At 50.6% G+C, this 24619-nt stretch overlaps 1 protein-coding gene across 1 annotated transcript in view; it reads left to right on the forward strand.

Annotated features, from left to right (window-relative positions):
* The first annotated feature begins 1947 nt into the window (after positions 1 to 1947).
* The window catches only part of LOC140904265 (butyrophilin subfamily 2 member A2-like), a 61195-nt gene continuing 38523 nt past the window's right edge, over positions 1948 to 24619 (forward strand). Inside the window, exon 1 of the mRNA XM_073326760.1 lies at positions 1948 to 2409. The gene's annotated coding sequence lies outside the window, so the exon portion shown is untranslated. The remainder of the gene's footprint in view (positions 2410 to 24619) is intronic.

Consider the following 24619-nt stretch of genomic DNA (forward strand, 5'->3'; position numbering starts at 1 on the left):
GGCGGAAGGAGAGGAGGGGTGCAGAGCAGGGCGGGGGGGAGGAGGGACAGGCTAGCAGCATTGGGGGGCTGAGCGGGGGGCGGAAGGAGAGGAGGGAGAGGCTAGCAGCATTGGGGGGCTGAGCGGGGGGCGGAAGGAGAGGAGGGAGAGGCTAGCAGCATTGGGGGGCTGAGCAGGGGGGGTGGAAGGAGAGGAGGGGTGCAGAGCAGGGCGGGGGGGAGGAGGGACAGGCTAGCAGCATTGGGGGGCTGAGCAGAGAGGGGCAGAAGGAACCTGTTCCTCCCCCACTCTGAACTCTAGGGTACAGATGTGGGGACCTGCATGAAAAACCTCCTAAGCTTATCTTTACCAGCTTAGGTCAAAACTTCCCCAAGGTACAAAATATTCCACCCGTTGTCCTTGGACTGGCCGCTACCACCACCAAACGAATACTGGTTACTGGGGAAGAGCTGTTTGGACGCGTCCTTCCCCCCAAAATACTTCCCAAAACCCTGCACCCCACTTCCTGGACAAGGTTTGGTAAAAAGCCTCACCAATTTGCCTAGAGAAAAGGAGGACTTGTGGCACCTTAGAGACTAACCAATTTATTAGTTATAAACTGGTAATAGCTTATCTAAAGTGATCATCAGGTGGGCCATTTCCAGCACAAATCCAGGTTTTCTCACCCTCCGCCTCCAACACAAATTCACTCTCCTGCTGGTAATAGCCCGTCCAAAGTGACAACTCTATTCACAACGTGCATGATAATCAAGGTGGGCCATTTCCTGCACAAATCCAGGTTCTCTCACCCCCTCACCCCCCTCCCAAAAACCACACACACAAACTCACTCTCCTGCTGGTAATAGCTCATCCAAAGTGACCACTCTTCAAGTTTAAATCCAAGTTAAACCAGAACATCTGGGGGGGGGGGGGGGGTAGGAAAAAACAAGAGGAAACAGGCTACCTTGCATAATGACTTAAAGTGACATATGACACCTGATGATCACTTTAGATAAGCTATTACCAGCAGGACAGTGGGGTGGGAGGAGGTATTGGTTCATATTCTCTGTGTGTATATAATGTCTGCTGCAGTTTCCACGATATGCATCCAATGAAGTGAGCTGTAGCTCACGAAAGCTCATGCTCAAATAAATTGGTTAGTCTCTAAGATGCCACAAGGCCTCCTTTTCTCTAGGCAAATTGGTGAGGCTTTTTACCAAACCTTTTTTTTTAAAAAGTCTTCTTGTAAGAAAACTGAATGCTTTTTCATTGTTCTCAGATCCAAGGGTCTGGGTCTGTAGTCACGGCTGTTACTCTGAAACCTGTCAATTTGCCTAGGTGACTACAGACCCAGACCCTTGGATGTGAGAACAATGAAAAAGCATTCAGTTTTCTTACTTCTATTTTTTTTTAAAAGTCTTCTTGTAAGAAAACTGAATGCTTTTTCATTGTTCTCACATCCAAGGGTCTGGGTCTGTAGTCACCTAGGCAAATTGACAGGTTTCAGAGTAACAGCCGTGACTACAGACCCAGACCCTTGGATGTGAGAACAATGAAAAAGCATTCAGTTTTCTTACAAGAAGACTTTTTAAAAAAAATAGAAGTAAATAGAAATAAAGAAATCCCCCCTGTAAAATCAGGATGGTAGATATCTTACAGGGTAATTAGATTCAAAAACATAGAGAACCCCTCTAGGCAAAACCTTAAGTTACAAAAAAGATACACAGACAGAAATAGTTATTCTATTCAGCACAATTCTTTTCTCAGCCATTTAAAGAAATCATAATCTAACACATACCTAGAGAGATTACTTACTAAAAGTTCTAAGACTCCATTCCTGGTCTATCCCTGGCAGAAACCAGCATATAGACAGACACACAGACCCTTTGTTTCTCTCCCTCCTCCCAGCTTTTGAAAGTATCTTGTCTCCTCATTGGTCATTTTGGTCAGGTGGCAGCGAGGTTACCTTTAGCTTCTTACCCCTTTCCAGGTGAGAGGAGCTTTCCCCTGGCCAGGAGGGATTTCAAAGGGGTTTACCCTTCCTTTTATATTTATGACAGGGGGGGACGAAGCCTGTTTCCGGACAGTGGCCGGAGGAAGCTGGACTTTGTGCCAGGCCCATCCCGGGAGCCGGATCCCTCCCGGGCTCTCGTCTTCTTTCGCTTTTGACGCTGGGGAACCTGCCAGGGCGGGACGACGCCCCTGTTTCCTAGAAGACACAGGGGAAACCTCAGGGGCAGGCTGGGGTGAAACCCTGCGGCGCCCTGACCCCCCTCCCGCCCCCGGCACGGCTGTTGCAGCCCGGGAGAGGGAAGTGGGCCCCGGGAGCCGGCGCGCGCCCTAGGGAGAAGGGCTCTGGGTGCTGGCGAAGGTGGGAGCCGCCTGCGGAGATTCGACCGGCTCAGGAACAACTTCCACTGGACCCTGCAGGTGAGGGGGGGTCGCTCACCGCAACTCCGGCCCCGGCATGTCCAACCTAAACCTCCCCCACTGCCCTCAAGTTGCTGTGGGGGTGTCCCGGCGTCCCCGGGCGATGCTCTGGGACTGCTCCCCGTGGAGCCGGGCAGGACTCTGGGGGCGTCTCCTCTCGGGGAGCAGCCTGGCTGCAGGACACCCAGCTCCCCCGGCTTCCCCCTTCCTGGGTCTGCCCCTCCTCTGCCCCTCCGGGCGCTTCCCACAGCGCATCCGCCCAGGCGGGGTCCTGGGGCGGCCAGAGGGTCCTGCCCCCCAACTCTGCAGTCAGACGGGACTCTCAGCCAGCCAGTAACACAGAGGGTTTATTAGACGACAGGGACATGGTCTAACACAGAGCTTGTAGGTGCAGAGAACGGGACCCCTCAGCTGGGTCCATTTTGGGGGGCAGTGAGCCAGACAACCCCGTCTGCCCTTCACTGCATGTCCCAGCCAGCCCCAAACTGAAACTCCCTCCAGCCCCTCCTCCTCTGGACTTTCCCCTTTCCCGGGCCAGGAAGTCACCTGATTCCTTTGTTCTCCAACCCTTTAGCTCTCACCTCGCAGGGGGGAAGGGCCCAGGCCATCAGGTGCCAGGAAACAGGGTGTCGGCCATTCTCTGTGTCCAGACCCCTGCCCACACCTGCCCTCTAGGGCTCTGCAATGATCATACACCCTTACCCCACCCCCTAGATACTTAAGAACTGCCTAGGGGAAACTGAGGCACCCCTACACTATTCAGAGGAAACATTAAGAACAGCCCCACTTCGTCACAGGGAGGTTTAGGTTGGATATTAGGAAAAGCTATTTCCCTATGAGGGTGGTGAAACACTGGAATGGGTTCCCTAGGGAGGTGGTGGAATCTCCTTCCTTAGAGGTTTTTGAGGTCAGGCTTGATGAAGCCCTGGCTGGGATGATTTAATTGGGGATCGGTCCTGCTTTGAGCAGGGGGTTGGACTAGATGACCTCCTGAGGTCCCTTCCCGCCCTGATCTTCTACGATTGTATGATATTTCCTGGCGGGTTGCATGGGCCCCTGGTGCCTGGGCTCCCCCAATCTTCAGGGCCCAGCTCCGGCAATGTTTGGGGCTGGGTCTCGCCCAAGGCACCCGCCACGGGGGAGGCGAGGGGGGGTTTCCTGGACCTGAGAGGGGCCCTAGGAGCACGTGCCCTGACAGTGGTGGGAGGCTGCCACGTGGAGTATGCTGCCCTGACTTGGAAGCAGATTGCTATTTACAGGGGTTAAAAGGGGGCAAATCGGAGGGAGGGTGGGGTGGCCCGGACCTGAGGAGGGGCGGATCAGCTGTTTCCCACCTCCCTGCTCTGGCAGGGGCTGAGTGAGTCTCACCAAAAAAAAAAAATAAATAAAAGCCCCAGGGTTAGGCGTGGGCACAGCCGGCCCCTGCTCACCTAGGGCCGCCCCACACCTCTTGGGCTGATGGCCATGGCGTCCACCTGTATGGTTGCTCCCCGCCAGCCAGGCTCCACTCTGGCCACAGCAGGCATCAGGTGGCCCAAGGGAGCCCAGCTAGGCTAGGGCTGGGTGCAGTGGTGGATTAGGGGGAGGAGAAGCCCTGGACCCCGGCAGGAGCCGCGCTGGGGGGAGGAGAAGCCCTGGACCCCGGCATGAGTCATACTGGGGGGAGGAGAAGCCCTGGAGCCCGGCAAGAGTCATACTGGGGGGAGGAGAAGCCCTGGACCCCGGCAGGAGCCGCGCTGGGGGGAGGAGAAGCCCTGGACCCCGGCAAGAGTCATACTGGGGGGAGGAGAAGCCCTGGACCCGGCAAGAGTCATACTGGGGGGAGGAGAAGCCCTGGACCCGGCAAGAGTCATACTGGGGGGAGGAGAAGCCCTGGACCCCGGCAGGAGCCGCGCTGGGGGGAGGAGAAGCCCTGGACCCGGCAAGAGTCATACTGGGGGGAGGAGAAGCCCTGGACCCCGGCAGGAGTCATACTGGGGGGAGGAGAAGCCCTGGAGCCCGGCAAGAGTCATACTGGGGGGAGGAGAAGCCCTGGACCCGGCAGGAGTCATACTGGGGGGAGGAGAAGCCCTGGACCCCGGCAGGAGCCGCGCTGGGGGGAGGAGAAGCCCTGGACCCTGGCAGGAGTCATACTGGGGGGAGGACGGGGAGGAGAAGCCCTGGACCCCGGCAAGAGTCATACTGGGGGGAGGAGAAGCCCTGGACCCGGCAAGAGTCATACTGGGGGGAGGAGAAGCCCTGGACCCCGGCAAGAGTCATACTGGGGGGAGGAGAAGCCCTGGACCCCGGCAGGAGTCATACTGGGGGGAGGAGAAGCCCTGGACCCCAGCAGGAGTCATACTGGGGGGAGGAGAAGCCCTGGACCCTGGCAGGAGTCATACTGGGGGGAGGACGGGGAGGAGAAGCCCTGGACCCGGCAAGAGTCATACTGGGGGGAGGAGAAGCCCTGGACCCGGCAAGAGTCATACTGGGGGGAGGAGAAGCCCTGGACCCCGGCAGGAGTCATACTGGGGGGAGGAGAAGCCCTGGACCCCAGCAGGAGTCATACTCGGGGGAGGAGAAGCCCGGGCAGAAGATGTGGGGCTGAAGTCCCCTGCTCGGGAGCCCCAGCCACCCTAATGGCAGAAGCTGCAGGGCTGAAGCCCCGACCCCACTCTGCGTGGAACTGGCCTGAACCCCTCTCTCTCCCATCCCCCCGGGGAGCTGGCTCTCGCCCTCCGGCTGTGGAGAAATTCAGCCCAAATCTACCCACACTGATAGCTCCACTTCGCCCATCATCACACAGCCACGAATGGATTTAGCCTAGGAGGCAGGGTCCGCATTCGCCCCATTTGGCAGGTGGGATCTAGGGCACACAGAGGTGAAGTGACTTTCCCAAGGCTAAGCAGGGAGTCTGTGGCAGAGCAGGGAACCAAACCCAGAACACCTGAGCCTTAACCACTAGGCAACCTGCGCACCCAAGGAGGGGGAACCCCCGCTGCCACTTTGAGTGTGTGGGTGGGAGCAGGCACTAGCCAGCCCCCAGGAGGTGGGGAGCAGGGAGAGATGGGAAAAGGGACGTAGGTGGGAAGCAAGAAGGGGAAAGCTTCAGGAAGGGGAGCAAGGACTTAGAGGAGAAACAAGAGAAAGGAAAAGGGGCAGGGAGCGCAAGAGGAGGGGAGAGGAGAAAGACTCCCCACTGCTTGTCCCTCCCATCCACCTTCTTCCCGCAGCCATCAGCGGCCTCAGCTCCCAAACACACACCCCTCGCCTTCAGGGCAGGAGGGGGCGGAAAGGAGTGAGCAGTGGGCAGGAGATGCTCAAGGGAGGGGACCTAAGGGGAGGGGGCAGAGCGGGGGCAGGAAGAGGTGGAGGGGGGCAGAGTGAGGGCGGGGGCCTTGGGGAAGGGGGCGGAGCCGGGATGGGGCACCCATCAGCAAAACCAAAAGTCAGCACCTATGAGGATAGGGGCTGAGGGGCAAAATCAGGGATGGGGGGAAAGAGCCAGGGTTAAGCACAAGGGTGAGGTGCTGCCAGATGGTGACGGAGGGTAAAACCCGGCCCAGGCAGGGGCAGAAGGGGAACAGTCGCCCCGGTGGACTGAGACCCCCCCGTGTTTGCAATAATGGGGGGGGGGGGCAGAGGGGCTTTTTTATTTCCCCTCCCACAGAGGGCACCTCTCAGCCCGGGCTGCCCAGGGTGGGTGCTTCAAGGCCCGGGCCTCTGCCGTCACCGACAGGGGGGCTGCAGGAGACTTCATTCAGTGAAACATTGTACGTACACCCCCTCCCTCCCCGAAACAAATGTAAGCAGTGTCAGGATGAGCTCCACCCTGACATCTGGTGGTGAGGTGTGGCAAGTTGTGGAAAAGAACTTCAGGGGCCGATCTCATTTGCATAGGCACACCCACCACGCCTAGAACGAGGCCATAGCTGCCCAAATGGTCACTTTGGCTGCTGTGGGATCCCCAGTGTCTCTGTTATTGGGGCAGGAAGAATAAATTGTTATTACCCTGATTATGGGAACTGTGCTTGGAACTGTACGTGGCCTTTTGTTATGATGGAGGGATTCACCATCAACTAAGTAGCACTCGCTAGGCAAGGGTCATGGGTTCCAAAACTGTGTGAATAGAGAGAGGCTGGGGACAAGTAGTAGTACTTGGTGGCATGGGCCCCTTGGTGAGGGCCTTACATGCTGATTGCACTTCCTCCTCTCTCCACTGTGGAATATCAGAGCTAATTTTGATTTCGTTAGAAGTCTAGTTATAGGCTGCTGAGCTCACTTTGGGCTGACAGTGCACCAGCACTGGGGCTCCCCTACTATAAGCTGAATTCACCTAAGAGCTGAAATCACTGAGTGTTGTGTTAAGTAGTGGGGGAGCCTGAAGATATATTGTGGAGCAGTTTGTGGGACGGCTGGTGAAGCAATTCGACGCGGAGCAGTGTGTGGATGGCAGGAGCTGCTTGTGGGCCGTGGAGCTGAGTTCGTGGGGCAGCTGAGCGAAGGAGTTCGTGGGGCGGCTGGCGGAGCGGAGCGCAGCTGAGCGAGGGAGTTTGTGGGGCGGCTGGCGGAGCGGAGCGCAGCTGAGCGAAGGAGTTCGTGGGGCGGCTGGCGGAGCGCCGCTATGGAGCTATGGGGCGGTCAGCTTCAGATCACGTAAGGTGCCTCTTACCCCGTCCCATTTCCACCCAGGTTGGGAGGTAAAGCTCCGCCGATAAACTTTCGAACTCTGGGGCTGCCCTGACCAGGGACAGAGACTTTTGGGGCATTGGACTTTTGGGACTTTGGGTGATTTGGGGTTGCTGGACTCAAGAACCAAAGGGAAAAGGGCATGCCCCAATTTGCCTGGGGTGGGGTTGTTTTTGCTCATGGGTTGTGTTAGGAATCCGGTTGGTGGTGTTTCCCCAACATAAGGCCACATTGTTTCTCTCTGTTATTAAAAGACTTTTGCTACACTCAGACTAGGTGCTTGCGAGAGGGGAAGTATTGCCTCTTGGAGGCGCCCAGCGGGGGTGGTACATATTTGGCCCAGGTCACTGGGTGGGGGCTCGAGCCGGTTTGCATTGTGTTATTGGAATGGATCCCCTAGATATTGAACCCGGCCCTTGTTGCTGCCAACTCTGACGGGCAGAAGGGTTACATTTTTGGGGGCTCGTCCGGGATCGCCTGGGTCAGTACCCCTCGCAAGCACCTGTTGAGTGATCCACTACATTGGGAAACAATTTATATTTTTTGTTTGTGCTTATATTTTGAGGAAATTACTGTTTGTATAATGGCTAATATGTCAGGTTTGTTGGGCCCTGGCTCAGCAGCTTCTAGCTCGGAGGCTGCAGCCTCGGCTGATGATTGGACAAAAGCTCTGGGGCAAATATTGGAAAAGGTTGTGCTGCCCCATGCTGAGTCAGACTCTTGTCGTAAGTTAAGATTATTTGCTGGGGAGGAGGAGTTTGAACCCTGGTTAGAGCATACCACTGAAATGCTGCAAGAGTGGGCCGTACCAGATGCAGAAAAGCGAAGATGCCTTATAGAGAGCCTTGGCGGCCCAGCATTAGATGTGATTCGCACCCTGAAGCTCATTGACCCTGGGGTCGGTGTGAAGGACTGCCTAGAGGCCCTTGAACACAACTTTGGGAGCGTAGAGGGCCCTGAAGACAGCTACTGTAAGTTCCTTAATTCCCGACAACAAAAGGGCGAGAAGGCTTCAGCCTACATACAGAGACTGGAGAGACTGCTTCAGAGAGCTGTCATGAGGGGAGCAGTGACTGCTGAGCAGATGGATCAGACCAGACTGGCTCAAATTGTAAGAGGAACTCAGTATCAGAACCCGATTCTACTTCATCTCCGGCTAAGAGAACGACGGGAACATCCCCCAAGTTACTCCCAGCTGATAAAAGAGGTCAGAGAGGAGGAAGAAAGGCAGGCTGCCAGTGAGTTTTGGGAAGCCCAAACATCGGAGCCAGCCAGCACAACACCACTGCAAATGGCCAGTGTACTGATGGTGAGCACCAGAGAGGAACTTGCCCAACAAATGCAGGTCCTGACGGAACGGATAGCTGAGCTGCAAAGTACCGTTGACCGAGTTAAGACTTCTAGGAATAAGAAGCCTCAAACTGTGGCGATTGAGAAGCCCGCACTTAGAGCCACCATCCCCCCCAGGCGAAGGGGGAAAGGTCAATTCTTCTGCTACCGATGTGGTCAGGATGGACACAGTGCTGCCAAGTGCCGTAATGAAGAAAACCCCTCCTTAGTGTATGGAAAGCTGAGGATCAGTTGGGAGAGATCCGGTAGCTGCCAGAGGGTCTGGGGACGGGGACCCCCCAGGTCTGCAGGATTTGAAGATTCCCCCAGAAAAGACTGTCCAGCTGGGATCCCTGCAGGACTGATAGGGCCTCGAGCAGAGGTCATGGTGAGGATCGAAGGGGTGGAGTGTAAAGCAGTGCTTGACACTGGATCTCAAGTGACTATTATATTTCAGTCATTCTACCAACAGATGCTTAGGCACCTGCCTATACAGCCACTGACTGGCCTTGGCCTATGTGGCCTCAGCATGGATGAATACCCCTATCAAGGGTATGTCATAGTGCACCTGGAATTCCCAGAGGAGGTTGCTGGGGTAAGAGAAGAGGTAGACACAGCTGCCTTAATATGCCCTGACCCTAAAGGGACTTCCGATGTGTCTGTGCTGATAGGGACCAACTCCAGTCTCTTCAAGGTACTCGCGGATTACTGCAGAAGGCGGGCTGGGGACCAGTACCTGAATACCCTGATGATCCATACGCTTTGTGCTGAAGCCTATAGGAAAATTGAGAGCGCTAAAAGGGACACATCTGAGCTACCGCTTGGGGCACTGAAGTACGCGGGCACAACCCCCTTAGTAGTGCCTGCAAGGACGGAGCAAGAAGTGCTTGTCATGAGTACCTGTCTGAAAGGCAGTAAAGGGACGTTAGCAATGATAGAGCAGCCGATGGGAGGAGAGCTCCCTGAAGGAGTGCTGGTCCCCAGTGGAGTCATAACCCTACCTGCTGAAGCCCAGGAAAGGGTGACTATACTGATTGCTAATGAAACGAGTCGTGATATTTTTGTGAAGCAAGGACAAAAGATAGCAGACCTCTTTGAGCCTGAGTCGATTGTAAAACCCCAGTATGAAACTCCAGTTTCGGCAATAGACCCAGCAAAGTTTGACTTTGGAGATTCACCAGTGTCCGAGGACTGGAAAGATCGCCTGAGGAAGAAACTTTGTGAAAGATCCAAGGTGTTCTCACTGCATGAGTGGGATGTGGGATGTGCAAAAGGAGTAGAGCACAATATCAGACTACATGACTCTCGACCTTTCAGGGAGAGATCTAGGAAGATTGCTCTCTCTGAGATGGAAGATGTGCGACATCATCTTCAGGAGCTGGCTGCGAATGGCATCATTACAGAGTCCCGCAGCCCATACGCCTCACCCATTGTGGTAGTCCGCAAAAAGAATGGGAAAATCCGGATGTGTATTGACTACCGCACCCTAAACAGCCGTACTGTGGTCGACCAGTACACTATGCCTCGAGTGCAAGACGCCTTAGACTGTTTGCTGGGAAGCCAGTGGTTCTCTGTGTTGGATCTTCGAAGTGGATACTACCAGATCCCTCTGGGAGAAGAAGATAAGGAGAAGACAGCCTTCATCTGCCCATTAGGGTTTTATCAGTTCGAACGCATGCCCCAAGGGATTTCTGGAGCACCTGCCACCTTTCAACGTCTCATGGAGAAAGTTGTGGGAGACATGAATTTACTGCAAGTGTTAGTTTATTTGGATGACCTGATTGTGTTTGGAAGAACCTTAGAGGAGCATGAAGAAAGACTTCTTAAAGTGCTTGATAGGTTGGAGGATTATGGTCTGAAGCTTTCAATTGACAAATGCCAGTTCTGCAGAACCTCAGTGAAGTATGTGGGTCACATTGTGTCCCAAGAAGGTGTGAGTACCGATCCTGATAAAATAGAAGCACTCACTACATGGCCACGTCCAAGTAACTACAGAGAACTCAAGACCTTCCTTGGATTTAGTGGCTACTACCGCAGATTTGTGAAAAACTATGCTACGATTGTAAAGCCTCTGAATGATCTTACCAGGGGACATCAGTCCAGCAAGAACAAATCTAAGTCCAAGAATAAGGGGAGGTCCCCAAAGCCTCCTGTGCAGAGACACAATGGCCCCTTTGCACCATTTGGGCCACGGTGGGATGAGAGATGTGAAAGGGCTTTTCGAGAAATCATTACTTGCCTAACTCATGCTCCAGTCCTAGTTTTTGCTGACCCAAGCAAACCATTTATCCTGCATACTGATGCCAGTTTGGAGGGTCTGGGAGCAGTCCTGTACCAGGAAGTGGAAGGCAAATGTAAACCGGTAGCCTTTGCCAGCCGAGGATTGTCTGATAGTGAAACTCGCTATCCCACCCACAAGCTGGAGTTTTTGGCCTTGAAATGGGCCATCACTGAGAAATTTCGAGACTACTTGTATGGTGCTCAGTTCCAGGTGTGGACAGACAACAATCCACTGACTTATGTGTTAACAAGTGCTAAGCTGGATGCTACAGGGCAGAGATGGGTGGCCGCCTTGGCTAGCTATGAGTTCAGCATTCAGTACCGATCAGGGAGAAGCAATGTAGATGCAGATGCATTGTCCAGGCGTCCGCAGGCTCCAGAAGTTGCTGTGATACCCACAGATGGAGTGAGAGCTATTTGCAGTGTGAGTCGCCGAGAGCCAGAGGCCCGTGAAGACTTTCAGGGATGTGTTGCAGAAGCTTTGGGCCTGCCCCCTGAATGCATGCCTTCTGCTTCGGTGAACTATATTGCATTAGACCAATCTCCTTTGCCCATGCTCAATGCGGCTGACTGGCAAGAAGCCCAGCGGCAAGATATTGACATTCGTGATACACTACTTGCCAAAAGGGAGGGGCGAAGCCCAGCTGCGGTTGTCCCACCTAACCCGGAGGGTAAACTACTATTGAGAGAATGGACCAAACTAAAACTGATTCAGGGAGTGCTACACCGAATGACCACTGACCCTTTACAAAAACGACGAGCACAACTAGTACTGCCAAAAAAGTACAGAGCCCTGGCCATGAGGGCCCTGCATGATGACTTTGGGCATTTAGGGATGGAGAGGACCCTGGAACTTATTCGTAGTAGGTTCTATTGGCCCCGAATGGCTGAAGATGTTCGCAGGAAATGTGAGACTTGCGCTCGATGTGTTCAAAGGAAAACTCTGCCCACGAGGGCTGCATATCTCAAGAACATCACCAGCAACAAACCTTTGGAGTTGGTATGCATTGATTTCTTGTCTGTGGAGGTAGACAAGAGGAATGTTGGAAACATTCTAGTAGTGACTGACCATTTTACACGGTATGCACAAGCATATCCCACACGTGATCAGAGGGCCACCACCATTGCTCGAGTATTGTGGGACAAATATTTCTCAGTCTATGGATTCCCGGCTCGGATACACTCTGATCAGGGGCGGGATTTTGAGAGTCACCTTCTGAAGGAGGTGCTGAAGATAGCAGGAATTAAAAAGTCTAGGACAACGCCTTATCACCCCCAAGGTGATCCTCAGCCCGAGAGGTTCAATCGAACCCTATTAGATATGTTGGGAACTTTGCGACCAGAGCAGAAGGCAACCTGGAGCCAGCATGTCGCATTTCTGGTGCATGCCTACAATGCCACAAAGAACGATGCTACGGGAGTCACCCCATATCTCTTGATGTTTGGGCGAGAACCAAGATTACCCATAGACTTGTGCTTTGGTGTATCAGAGGATGGAGATAGCTATGAAACTCATCAGCAGTATGTATCCCGACTAAGAGAAAAGCTGCGGGATGCTTATCGCTTAGCTACCGCTGCGGCTCGGAAGAACGCAGACCGCAACAAACATCGATATGATGCTAGAGTGCGTTCGCAGGAGCTCCAGCCGGGGGACAGAGTCCTGCTGCGAAATTTGGGTATTGCTGGCAAACACAAGATAGCTGACAGATGGAAGGCAATACCTTACCTGGTGATGGAAAAGCTGGGAGATCTGCCAGTCTACAAGATCAAACCTGAAGACGGTCCAGGGCAAATAAAGACGGTGCATAGAAACCTTTTGCTCCCTGTGGGGGAATTGGTAAGCACCCCTTGTGAGATGGGCCACGGCAGGGCCGCCGGGCAGAACAGAGGTGCTAGACCAAAGCCGCCATCCAACACAGACAGTGGGCCCCCTGCAGCTAACTTACCCCTATTCTGCACATCTGAGAGTGAGTCTGAGGAGGAAGACACAACCCTGGTGTATCCTGGGATGGAGACAAGATTTCAGTCTCGATCAGCTGAACCAAACGAGAGTTTTCCCTCTTCCGCCCTAAACCCAATGGCGGAACTATTTAGGCCCATTTCTGATACCCCGGTGCTGCTGATGAGACCCCCCTGTGATGACACACACAGGTTATTGGACAATGGGGACAGACAGGTAGAGGATGTCCTGGGCACCTTGGACCCTCCAGCGTTAGAACTAGGAGTGCAGGGGCCTACGCCAGTAGCCGAGGGACCCTCCAGGGAAGCCTCTCCATCCGTCACTCAAGAGGATGTTCCCCCTACCTCGGCAACAGAGATTCTCAATAGACGAGACAGGGTGATAAGACCAGTGAAACGGTTAACTTATGATGCACCTGGGGTGACTAGTGAGGAGCCAATACATATAGCACACAGGCTTGTGGAAGCTAAAGTGGGCTTCCTGAGGCCCTTTGGAGGAAACCAATGAGTTGGTATAAAGGGAGTGTGATTTGTCGGGACGACAAAGTCTCGGCTGGGGGGAGGATGTAAGCAGTGTCAGGATGAGCTCCACCCTGACATCTGGTGGTGAGGTGTGGCAAGTTGTGGAAAAGAACTTCAGGGGCCGATCTCATTTGCATAGGCACACCCACCACGCCTAGAATGAGACCATAGCTGCCCAAATGGTCACTTTGGCTGCTGTGGGATCCCCAGTGTCTCTGTTATTGGGGCAGGAAGAATAAATTGTTATTACCCTGATTATGGGAACTGTGCTTGGAACTGTACGTGGCCTTTTGTTATGATGGAGGGATTCACCATCAACTAAGTAGCACTCGCTAGGCAAGGGTCATGGGTTCCAAAACTGTGTGAATAGAGAGAGGCTGGGGACAAGTAGTAGTACTTGGTGGCATGGGCCCCTTGGTGAGGGCCTTACATGCTGATTGCACTTCCTCCTCTCTCCACTGTGGAATATCAGAGCTAATTTTGATTTCGTTAGAAGTCTAGTTATAGGCTGCTGAGCTCACTTTGGGCTGACAGTGCACCAGCACTGGGGCTCCCCTACTATAAGCTGAATTCACCTAAGAGCTGAAATCACTGAGTGTTGTGTTAAGTAGTGGGGGAGCCTGAAGATATATTGTGGAGCAGTTTGCGGGACGGCTGGTGAAGCAGTTCGACGCGGAGCAGTGTGTGGATGGCAGGAGCTGCTTGTGGGCCGTGGAGCTGAGTTCGTGGGGCAGCTGAGCGAAGGAGTTCGTGGGGCGGCTGGCGGAGCGGAGCGCAGCTGAGCGAGGGAGTTTGTGGGGCGGCTGGCGGAGCGGAGCGCAGCTGAGCGAAGGAGTTCGTGGGGCGGCTGGCGGAGCGCCGCTATGGAGCTATGGGGCGGTCAGCTTCAGATCACGTAAGGTGCCTCTTACCCCGTCCCATTTCCACCCAGGTTGGGAGGTAAAGCTCCGCCGATAAACTTTCGAACTCTGGGGCTGCCCTGACCAGGGACAGAGACTTTTGGGGCATTGGACTTTTGGGACTTTGGGTGATTTGGGGTTGCTGGACTCAAGAACCAAAGGGAAAAGGGCATGCCCCAATTTGCCTGGGGTGGGGTTGTTTTTGCTCATGGGTTGTGTTAGGAATCCTGTTGGGGGTGTTTCCCCAACATAATGCCACATTGTTTCTCTCTGTTATTAAAAGACTTTTGCTACACTCAGACTATGTGCTTGCGAGAGGGGAAGTATTGCCTCTTGGAGGCGCCCAGCGGGGGTGGTATATATTTTTCCCAGGTCACTGGGTGGGGGCTCGAGCCGGTTTGCATTGTGTTATTGGAATGGAACCCCTAGATATTGAACCCGGCCCTTGTTGCTGCCAACTCTGACGGGCAGAAGGGTTACACAAAGAATACCTTATTAGTGTATCTGGCTGCGTAACGTCTCATAGCAGGTTGCCAAGTTGTCTTATTGCTGCTGGGATTCCCTGAATTCTTAATTCGGAATTTTTCTTCTTCTTTTTAGAGCAGAAGTTTTGTCTTCCACTCTGACTGAATTTCTGGCCCGGTCTCAAAGCTTTGCTTTCATTCAGTCCACCAGTGGGGATTGCATTTTTGCAACTGTTATATCCCACAGACGTTGATGTGCTTCCCACCTCCCTTGTATCTAACCCCAGCTGATTGATTCTGAGGGGTGAAAAGATCCTGCTGCTGAAACCAGAATTGTAGCCGGCCTATTTACTCTGAATCTCAGGTTAACAGAGGAGGGGAAAGTTCGAGGAGAAGCACCCAAGGTTACACAGCAAGTCAGTGGAAATCCTGGCTCTCATTTATCAGGACTTTTCTTCAGAATCCCAAATTACAAACTTTCTGGATTTCCCTGGTAAATTCTCCAAAGGCCTGATCAGTTTAATCTCTCTGGTATATTCCCCCGCCCCGCTGTATTTCCAGCAGCAGCCCCTATTACCCGGCAGGCTCATCAACTGAAACTCTCATCTTTCCAAAGGTCATCTTGTGCGTATTTCGTTGTGTGCTGAGCGAGACAAGCCAGAAGAAAGTAGGGAGTGTGATTGGGCTGGGCCTGGGCAGAGTTTATCCGAAAGCTCTGGGAACAAGAGAGAGATCTGTGTGATACTAGTTTATATCACTTTCTGTCAGCTGCAGTTTTCAGCATTAGGTTTGCTCCCAACAGAAATAACAGGGTAGGTTTGCTTATTTTGCTAGGCTGCTTCTCTGGCTCCTTTGTTTGTTTGCGGGAGAAGCCCGAACCTAGAACTCTTTGTCTCCCCACTAAAGTGTGTCTGAGTTTGAGATCCTTAGTAACAACATTTATAATCATCCTGTGTCGCGTGTCACAGAGATCCTGAGCACTTTACCAACAGGAGGCTCAGTTATGCCTCCAAAGCTCGAGCCATGGGGTGGAGGAGGAGAAGGTGGTACATCTTCAAGCCGCGGTGGTAGGAGGGGCGTTTGTGCGGGTGGAAGCTGCTGAAGCCCTGGGGCCACCAGGAGCCCGGGGGAGGGAGGGTTGCCCTCACCAGTACGGGAGAGATGAAGGAGCACCCAGGCCACACCGTGCCTGGCTCCTCTGGGGTGCTCAGGACAGCTGGCAGATGCCGTTTGCCATCAGGGCATTTAGGTTGCAGCAATCTTATGGCTTCCATGTGCACGGGTGCGTTTGGGGGAGGGAAAGGACTTTTGTTACACAGATAAAATTACACAGGATCTTTCCAGGGGACAAGACAAGATGTCACATTTATTATAATAACACAATTTGATTTATGACCAAGAACTAATATCTAATACCTATGTATACTCACACACACACACACACATCAGGTGTCCTGCAGCTGCTAGATAGTTACCAGTCCTGATTGTAGCTTGAGTTCGTGGCTTGGGTTCGCAGCTCGGGATCGTAGCTGGTGGCGGCTCACTGGCCAGGAAAGCCAGGCACGAGGGAGGGCTGGGGCTCTGTTGGGCGCGCACCGATGCCCCTTGATGCTGGAAGCAGAACGTTACCCAAAGTCTTCCATCTCCCCCATCCTTTTTGTAGGTTTTTAGTTTGAATCCAGAGCCTATAGGTCTTGCTGTGTCAGGCTGCCTCTGGGTTCAGTGTGATTGATCACCCATCAATTGTAGACATGACTTTCAGCCTGGGACCTGGCTTTGATCTTCCTTCCATTGTACTTTTGTTCTTTCCTTTTGAGGGTGGACTCTTCTTGCTTTGTCAGGGCTGTTGTCTGCATCTTCAGCCCTTGGTGTTTACACTTGATTTCATCAGGGCCGGCTGGGGCTGGAGGTTGATTCCATCATCCATACAGACCTCATTCCCACATCGAAACTACACGAATCAGGTTACAGCAGGGTTTTGCAAAAATGAAGGTTTGCAGCAGGGTTTACAAAATGGAGTGAGCATTTCAAAATGGGGTTTGGGACAAGTTAAAATGGAGTTTGGGTTACAATATGGACAAGTGTAAGGAATGGCAAACAGAGAACAGAAGTTACTTATAAAGTTATATTAATAAAGTGAACAATTAAAAGCAATTTCATTGATCAGTTCTACACTTTTTGGCCCTCTTCTCACCTCCACCATCACTAATGCCTCTGTGTGATGACAGCTATATTTTGACCCTGTAATAAATAGATCGGAACTGCTTCTGCCAGGAAAAATGTCAGGTGAACCTAGATGGCCCTCAGTCGGGGAAATAGGAAATCCAAAATACTTCTCTCTTTTTTTCTACCCTTTGCCCCAAGAATAAAATATACCTGCATGGAGACAAGACCATCTGGCTCATCTTTACCCTACAGACATCAAAATCTCTTTCTGAACAAGCCCTTTCATTTCCAATGAGATATTACCCCAGGAGCTTGCTGGAATCTACACTCTGGCGAACCATAAGGAAATTAAGAGTTTAAATTATCCTCCACGTGTCCCATGTCCCACTACAATGAATTCAGGCGGGGACGTTTGGAAGCTGAACAATTTATGTTTCTATCCCACTGGCAAGTTTCAGCAAATTAGGACAAGTCAACAAATAACAACCTCATGTATCAGTAACTGCTAAGGGTAACAATTCACTACCTCTCCCAGCTACAGGTAGCAAATTCCTACAGATATCAGTTTCACACACCCTATTATGTAAGACACTGCTACCCGTAGGAATTAGCTACATCAGAGATCGGGGGGTTGTCATGTTAGTCTGTATCCACAAAAACAACAAGGAGTCTGGTGGCGCCTTAAAGACTAACAGATTTATTTGAGCATAAGCTTTCGTGGGTAAAAACCCCACTTCTTCAGATGCATAGAATGAAAATTACAGATGCAGACATAAATATACTGACACATTGTTGCCGGCACCCAGTGCCGAGAGGCTGAACAACAGCTTGAGTTGGTTCGTTATCCGGTGTGCTACACCCAATAATCACAACGGGGTGGAGAAGCAGAAAAGTTTATTTGAAGCTTCAAAAAGGTACAGGGAGATTTGAATCTCAAATCCTGTACAACAGAGCAGGAAGTTACACAGGCTTTTATACATCCTTTTTCCCAGCATACTTATCCAATAGCAAGCTGCTCCAAGTATCCATATAGCCAGCCAATCCCGTTCCCAGCTAGTTCCCTGATTCTCTGTATCATTTGTTAAACTATACATAAAGCTGCTTTATTCAGCATTGTTCTTCCATATCTCCCCTGTTTGGCCTTGCTTAGTTTCAGGCAGTCTGACTCTGCAACATACTGTTGCAGATCCTCAGCATAACTGCTGCGAGTGCCTCCAGGCAGGAGCGGGGGGGCCAAGGACACCGGGGCCTAGTGCGAGGGGGCTTCATCGACACTCGTGGTCTTCCATCCCCTCGAGTTACCTAGTGGCCATGCCCCAGTGTTCCCAACACCATGAAGAGAAGGGAGTTACCTGACAAGTGGAGAGCCAGTGTTGACAAGGCCAATTCGATCAGGGTGGATGTAGTCCACTCCAATAATAGATGAGGAGGTGTCAATTCCAGGAGAGGCAAAGCTGCTTTTGTAATGAGCCAACCACTCCCAGTCCCTATGCAAGCCCAAACTAATGGTGTTAGATTTGCAAATGAATTTTAGTTCTGCTGTTTCTCTTGGAAGTCTGTTTCTGAAGATTTTTTTGTTCAAGTATAGCTACTTTCAAGTTTTCTAGCGAAGTAGGAGGTGGCAAATTCATACAGAAAGCAGGTTTCAGAGGAGCAGCCGTGTTAGTCTGTATTCGCAAAGAGAACAGGAGGACTAAACTGGGAGAAGTGGTAGATACGCTGGAGGGGAGGGATAGGATACAGAAGGACCTAGACAAATTGGAGGATTGGGCCAAAAGAAATCTGAGGAGGTTCAATAAGGATAAGTGCAAGGTCCTGCACTTAGGATGGAAGAACCCAATGCACAGCTACAGACTAGGGACCGAATGGCTAGGCAGCAGTTCTGCAGAAAAGGACCTAGGGGTGACAGTGGACGAGAAGCTGGATATGAGTCAGCAGTGTGCCCTTGTTGCCAAGAAGGCCAATGGCATTTTGGGATGTATAAGTAGGGGCATAGCGAGCAGATCGAGGGACGTGATCGTTCCCCTCTATTCGACATTGGTGAGGCCTCATCTGGAGTACTGTGTCCAGTTTTGGGCCACACACTACAAGAAGGATGTGGATAAATTGGAGAGAGTTTAGCAAAGGGCAACAAAAATGATTAGGGGACTGGAACACATGAGTTATGAGGAGAGGCTGAGGGAACTGGGATTGTTTAGCCTGCAGAAGAGAAGAATGAGGGGGGATTTGATAGCTGCTTTCAACTACCTGAAAGGGGGTTCCAAAGAGGATGGCTCTAGACTGTTCTCAATGGTAGCAGATGACAGAACGAGGAGTAATGGTCTCAAGTTGCAGTGGGGGAGGTTTAGATTGGATATTAGGAAAAACTTTTTCACTCAGAGGGTGGTGAAACACTGGAATGCGTTACCTAGGGAGGTGGTAGAATCTCCTTCCTTAGAGGTTTTTAAGGTCAGGCTTGACAAAGCCCTGGCTGGGATGATTTAACTGGGAATTGGTCCTGCTTCGAGCAGGGGGTTGGACTAGATGCCTCCTGAGGTCCCTTCCAACCCTGATATTCTATGATTCTATGACTTGTGGCACTTTAGAGACTAACCAATTTATTTGAGCATAAGCTTTTGTGAGCTACAGCACTGAATGCATCCGATGAAGTGAGCTGTAGCTCACGAAAGCTTATGCTCAAATAAATTGGTTAGTCTCTAAAGTGCCATAAGTCCTCCTTTTCTTTATACAGAAAGCAGTTTCACACACCTAATAGTGTAAGAAACTGCTATCTGTAGGAATTAGCTACATCAGATTAAAAAAAAAAACCAAGGCGTCCTTGTGGCACCTTAGAGACTAACCAATTTATTTGGGCATAAGCTTTTGTGGGCTAGAACCCACTTCATCAGATGCATGCAGTGGAAAATTCAGTAGGAAGATAGATATATATATACACGTGCATCTGATGAAGTGGGTTCTAGCTCACGAAAGCTTATGCCCAAATAAATTGGTTAGTCTCTAAAGTGCCACAAGGACGTCTTGTTTTTTTCTTGGTTTTTTTTTTTTTTTTTTTTGCTGATAGAGACTAACACGGCTACCACTGAAGCCTACATCAGATAGCAATTTTTAGCAAAGTAGGACCTGTCGCTGCTACAGGTAGCAAATTCCTACCGATATACCTGTAGTGTAAGACACTGCTACCCATAGAAATTAGCTACATCATATTGCAGTTTTTAGCAATTTAGGACAAGTCAGCAAATAAGAACAAACCTTATGTTCTTGGTGGTGATGGGGGACTACAACTCCCCAGACATCCGTTGGGAAAACAACACAGCAGGGCCCAGATTATCCAACAAGTCCTTGGGACGCATTGGAACCAATTTTTTAGTTCAGAAGGTGGAGACAGCTACCGGGGAGAGGCTGGTCTAGCTCGGATTTTGATGAATAGGGAGGAACTGGTGGAGAATTTGAAAATGGAAGGCAGCATGGGTGGACGTGATCATGACATTGTCGAGTTCACGAGTCTAAGGAATGGTAGGAAGGAGAACAGGACAATAAAGACAGTGGAGGCAGACGTTAGCAAACTCGACGAGTTGGTAGGTCAGATCCCATGGGAAGCAAGTCTAAGGGGAAAAGCAATTTAAGACAATTGGCAGTTGTTCAAAAAGACATTATTAAGGGCACAAGAGCAAACTATAACACTGCATAGAAAAGATAGGAAGAGACCACCTTGACTTAACCAGGTGATTGTCAATGGTCTTAAAAAAAAAAGAGTCCTACAAAAAGTGGAAACTCGGTCAAATGACAAAGGATGAACATAAATAAATAACACAAATATGTAGGGACAAAATTAGAAAGGCCAAGGCACAATACGAGATCAAACTAACTGGAGACATAAAGGGTGACAAGAAAACATTCTGCAAATACATTAGAATCAAGAGGAACACCAAGGACAGGAAAAAAAGAACAGGGGGACTTATGGCACCTTAGAGACAAACACATTTATTAGAGCATAAGCTTTCGTGGGCTACAGCTCACTTCATCGGGTGCATAGAATGGAACATGTAGGAAAAAGATAGATGTATACACAAACAGAGAAGGTGGAAGTTGCCATACAAACTGTGAGAGGCTTCTTGTCAACTGTCTAAATGGGCCATCTTGATGATCACTACAAACTTTTTTTCTCCTTCTGATAATAGCTCATCTTAACTAATTAGCCTCTCACAGTTTGTATGGCAACTTCCAACTTATCTGTATGTATATATATATCTTCTTACTACATGTTCCATTCTATGCATCCGAGGAAGTGAGCTGTAGCCCACGAATGCTTATGCTCTAATAAATTTGTTAGTCTCTCAGGTGCCACCAGTCCTCCTGTTCTTTTTGCGGATACAGACTAACACGGCTGCTACTCTGAAACCAAGGACAGGGTAAGCCCATTACTCAATGAGGGGGGGAAAACTAACAGAAAATGTGGAAATGGCAGAAGTGCTTGTCACGGAGTCCCTGGGCAATGCTCTGGAGCTGCTCCCCATGAAGCCAGTCAGGACTCTGGGGTAGTCGCCTTTCTGTGAGCAGCCTGTCTGCAGGACACACAGCTCCCCCGGCTCCACCTTCCTGGGTCTGACCTCGGAGCATTCAGCATCCTCTGCCCCTCCCTGCGCTTCCCCCCAGTGAGTCCACTCAGGTGGGGCTCCTGGGGAAGCCAGAGGGTCCTGCCCCCCAACTCCGCAGTCAGACGGGACTCTCAGCCAGCCAGTAAAACAGAAGGTTTATTAGACGACAGGAACATGGTCTAAAACAGAGCTTGCAGGTGCAGAGAACGGGACCCCTCAGCCGGGTCCATTTTGGGGGGCAGTGAGCCAGACAACCCCGTCTGCCCTTCACGCCATGTCCCAGCCAGCCCCAAACTGAAACTCCCTCCAGCCCCTCCTCCTCTGGGCTTTGTTCCTTTCCCGGGCCAGGTGGTCACCTGATTCCTTTGTTCTCCAACCCTTTAGCTCTCACCTTGCAGGGGGGAAGGGCCCAGGCCATCAGTTGCCAGGAAACAGGGTGTCGGCCATTCTCTGTGTCCAGACTCCTGCACACACCGGCCCTCTAGGGCTCTGCAATGATCATACACCCTTACCCCACCACCTAGATACTTAAGAACTGCCTAGGGGAAACTGAGGCACCCCCACACTATTCAGAGGAAACATTAAGAACCGTCCCACTTCGTCACAGTGCTCAATGACTTCTTTGTTTCGGATTTCACCAAGAAGGTTGGTGGTGATTGGACATCTAATGTAGTGAATTCCTGTGAACATGAGGTAGGATCAGAAGAGGCTAAAATAGGGAAATAACAAGTTAAAAATTACTTAGACAGATTAGATGTCTTCAAGTCACCAGAGCTTGATGAAATGCATCCTAGAATACTCAAGGAACTGACTGAGGAGATATCTGAGCCATTAGCGATTATCTTTGAAAAGTCATGAAAGATGGAGAAAAAACGAGGAGTCTGGTGGCACCTTAAAGATTAACTGGTTCATTTGAGCATAAGCTTTTGTGGGTAAAAAACCCACTTCTTAAATTCCAGAAGACTAGAAAAGGACAATTATAGTGCCAATGTACAAAAAGGGAAATAAGGACAACCCGGGGAATTACTGACCATTCCGCTTAACTGGTGTACCCGGAAAGATAATGGATCAAATAATTAAGGAATCAATTTGCAAACATCTAGAAGAAAATAAGGTGATAAGTAACAGTCACCATGGATTTGTCAACAACAAATCTGTCAAACCAACCTGATAGCTTTCTTTGACAGGGTAACAAGCCTTGTTGATGGGGCAGGGGAGGAGGGGAATTGGTTGACATGGTAGATCTTATTATATGGTATATGGTATAAGCTGTGTCACATGACCTTCTCATAAACAAACTAGGGGAATGCAACTTAGATGGAGCTACTATAAGGTGGGTGAAAAACTGGTTGGAAAACCCAGAGAGTAATTATCAATGGTTCATTGTCACGCTGGAAGGGTATAACGAATGGCGACCTGCAGAGATCAGTTCTGGATACGTTTCTGTTCAATATCTTCATCAGTGATTGAGATAATGGCATAGAGAGTACATTTATAAAGTTTGCAGATGAAACCAATCTAGGAGGGGTTACAAGTGCTTTGGAGGATAGGGTTAAAATTCAAAATGATCTGGATAAACTGGAGTTAATAGGATGAAATTCAATAAGGACAAATACAAAGCACTCCATTTAGGAAGGAACAATCAGTTACATGCATACAAAATGCCTGACTAATCTAATCTAATTAGTCATGCCTGATTAATCTAATTGCCTTCTATGACGAGATAACTGGCTCTGTGGATGAAGGGAAAGCAGTGGACGTGTTGTTCCTTGACTTTAGCAAAGCTTTTGACACGGTCTCCCACAGTATTCTTGCCAGCAAGTTAAAGAAGTATGGGCTGGATGAATGGACTATAAGGTGGATAGAAAGCTGGCTAGATTGTCGGGCTCAACGGGGAGTGATCAATGGCTCCATGTCTAGTTGGCAGCCGGTATCAAGTGGAGTGCCCCAAGGGTCGGTCCTGGGGCCGGTTTTGTTCAATATCTTCATAAATGATCTGGAGGATGGTGTGGATTGCACCCTCAGCAAGTTTGCAGAGGACACTAAACTGGGAGGAGAGGTAGATACACTGGAGGGTAGGGATAGGATACAGAGGGACCTAGACAAATTGGAGGATTGGGCCAAAAGAAATCTGATGAGGTTCAACAAGGACAAGTGCAGAGTCCTGCACTTAGGACGGAAGAATCCCATGCACCGTTACAGACTAGGGACCGAATGGCTAGGCAGCAGTTCTGCAGAAAAGGACCTAGGGGTGACAGTGGACGAGAAGCTGGATATGAGTCAGCAGTGTGCCCTTGTTGCCAAGAAGGCCAATGGCATTTTGGGATGTATAAGTAGGGGCATTGCCAGCAGATTGAGGGACGTGATTGTTCCCCTCTATTTGACATTGGTGAGGCCCCATCTGGAGTACTGTGTCCAGTTTTGGGCCCCACACTGCAAGAAGGATGTGGAAAAATTGGAAAGAGTCCAGGGGAGGGCAACAAAAATGATGAGGGGACTGGAACACATGACTTATGAGAAGAGGCTGAGGGAACTGGGATTGTTTAGTCTACGGAAGAGAAGAATGAGGGGGGATTTGATAGCTGCTTTCAACTACCTGAAAGGAGGTTCCAAAGAGGATGGATCTAGACTGTTCTCAGTGGTAGCAGATGACAGGACAAGGAGTAATGGTCTCAAGTTGCAGTGGGAGAGATTTAGGTTGGATATTAGGAAAAACTTTTCACTATGAGGGTGGTGAAACAATGGAATGTGTTACCTAGGGAGGTGGTGGAATCTCCTTCCCTAGAAGTTTTTAAGGTCAGGCTTGACAAAGCCCTGGCTGGGATGATTAGTCGGGGATCTGTCCTGCTTTGAGCAGGGGGTTGGACTAGATGACCTCCTGAGGTCCCTTCCAACCCTGATATTCTATGATTCTATGATTCTATGAAAATGGGAAATGACTGCATAGGAAGGAGCACTGTGGAAAGGAATCTGGGGGTCACAGTGGATCACAAGCTAAATATGAGTCAACAGTGTAACGCTGTTGCAAAAAAAGGAAACATCATTCTGGGATGTATTAGCAGGAGTATTGTAAGCAAGACGTGAGAAATAATTAATCCGCTCTACTCCGTGCTGATTAGGCCTCAGCTAAAATATTGTGTCCACTTCTGGGCGCCACATTTCAGGAAAGATGTGGACAACTTGGAGAAAGTCCAGAGAAGAGCAACAAAAATGATTAAAGGTCTAGAAAACACGACCTATGAGGGAAGCCTGAAACATGATAACAGTTTTCAAGGACATAAAAGGTGGTTACAAGGAGGAGGGAGAAAAATTGTTCTCCTTAACCTCT

This window comes from Lepidochelys kempii, chromosome 28 (genome assembly GCF_965140265.1).
Source record: "Lepidochelys kempii isolate rLepKem1 chromosome 28, rLepKem1.hap2, whole genome shotgun sequence".
Taxonomy (NCBI): Eukaryota; Metazoa; Chordata; order Testudines; family Cheloniidae; genus Lepidochelys; species Lepidochelys kempii.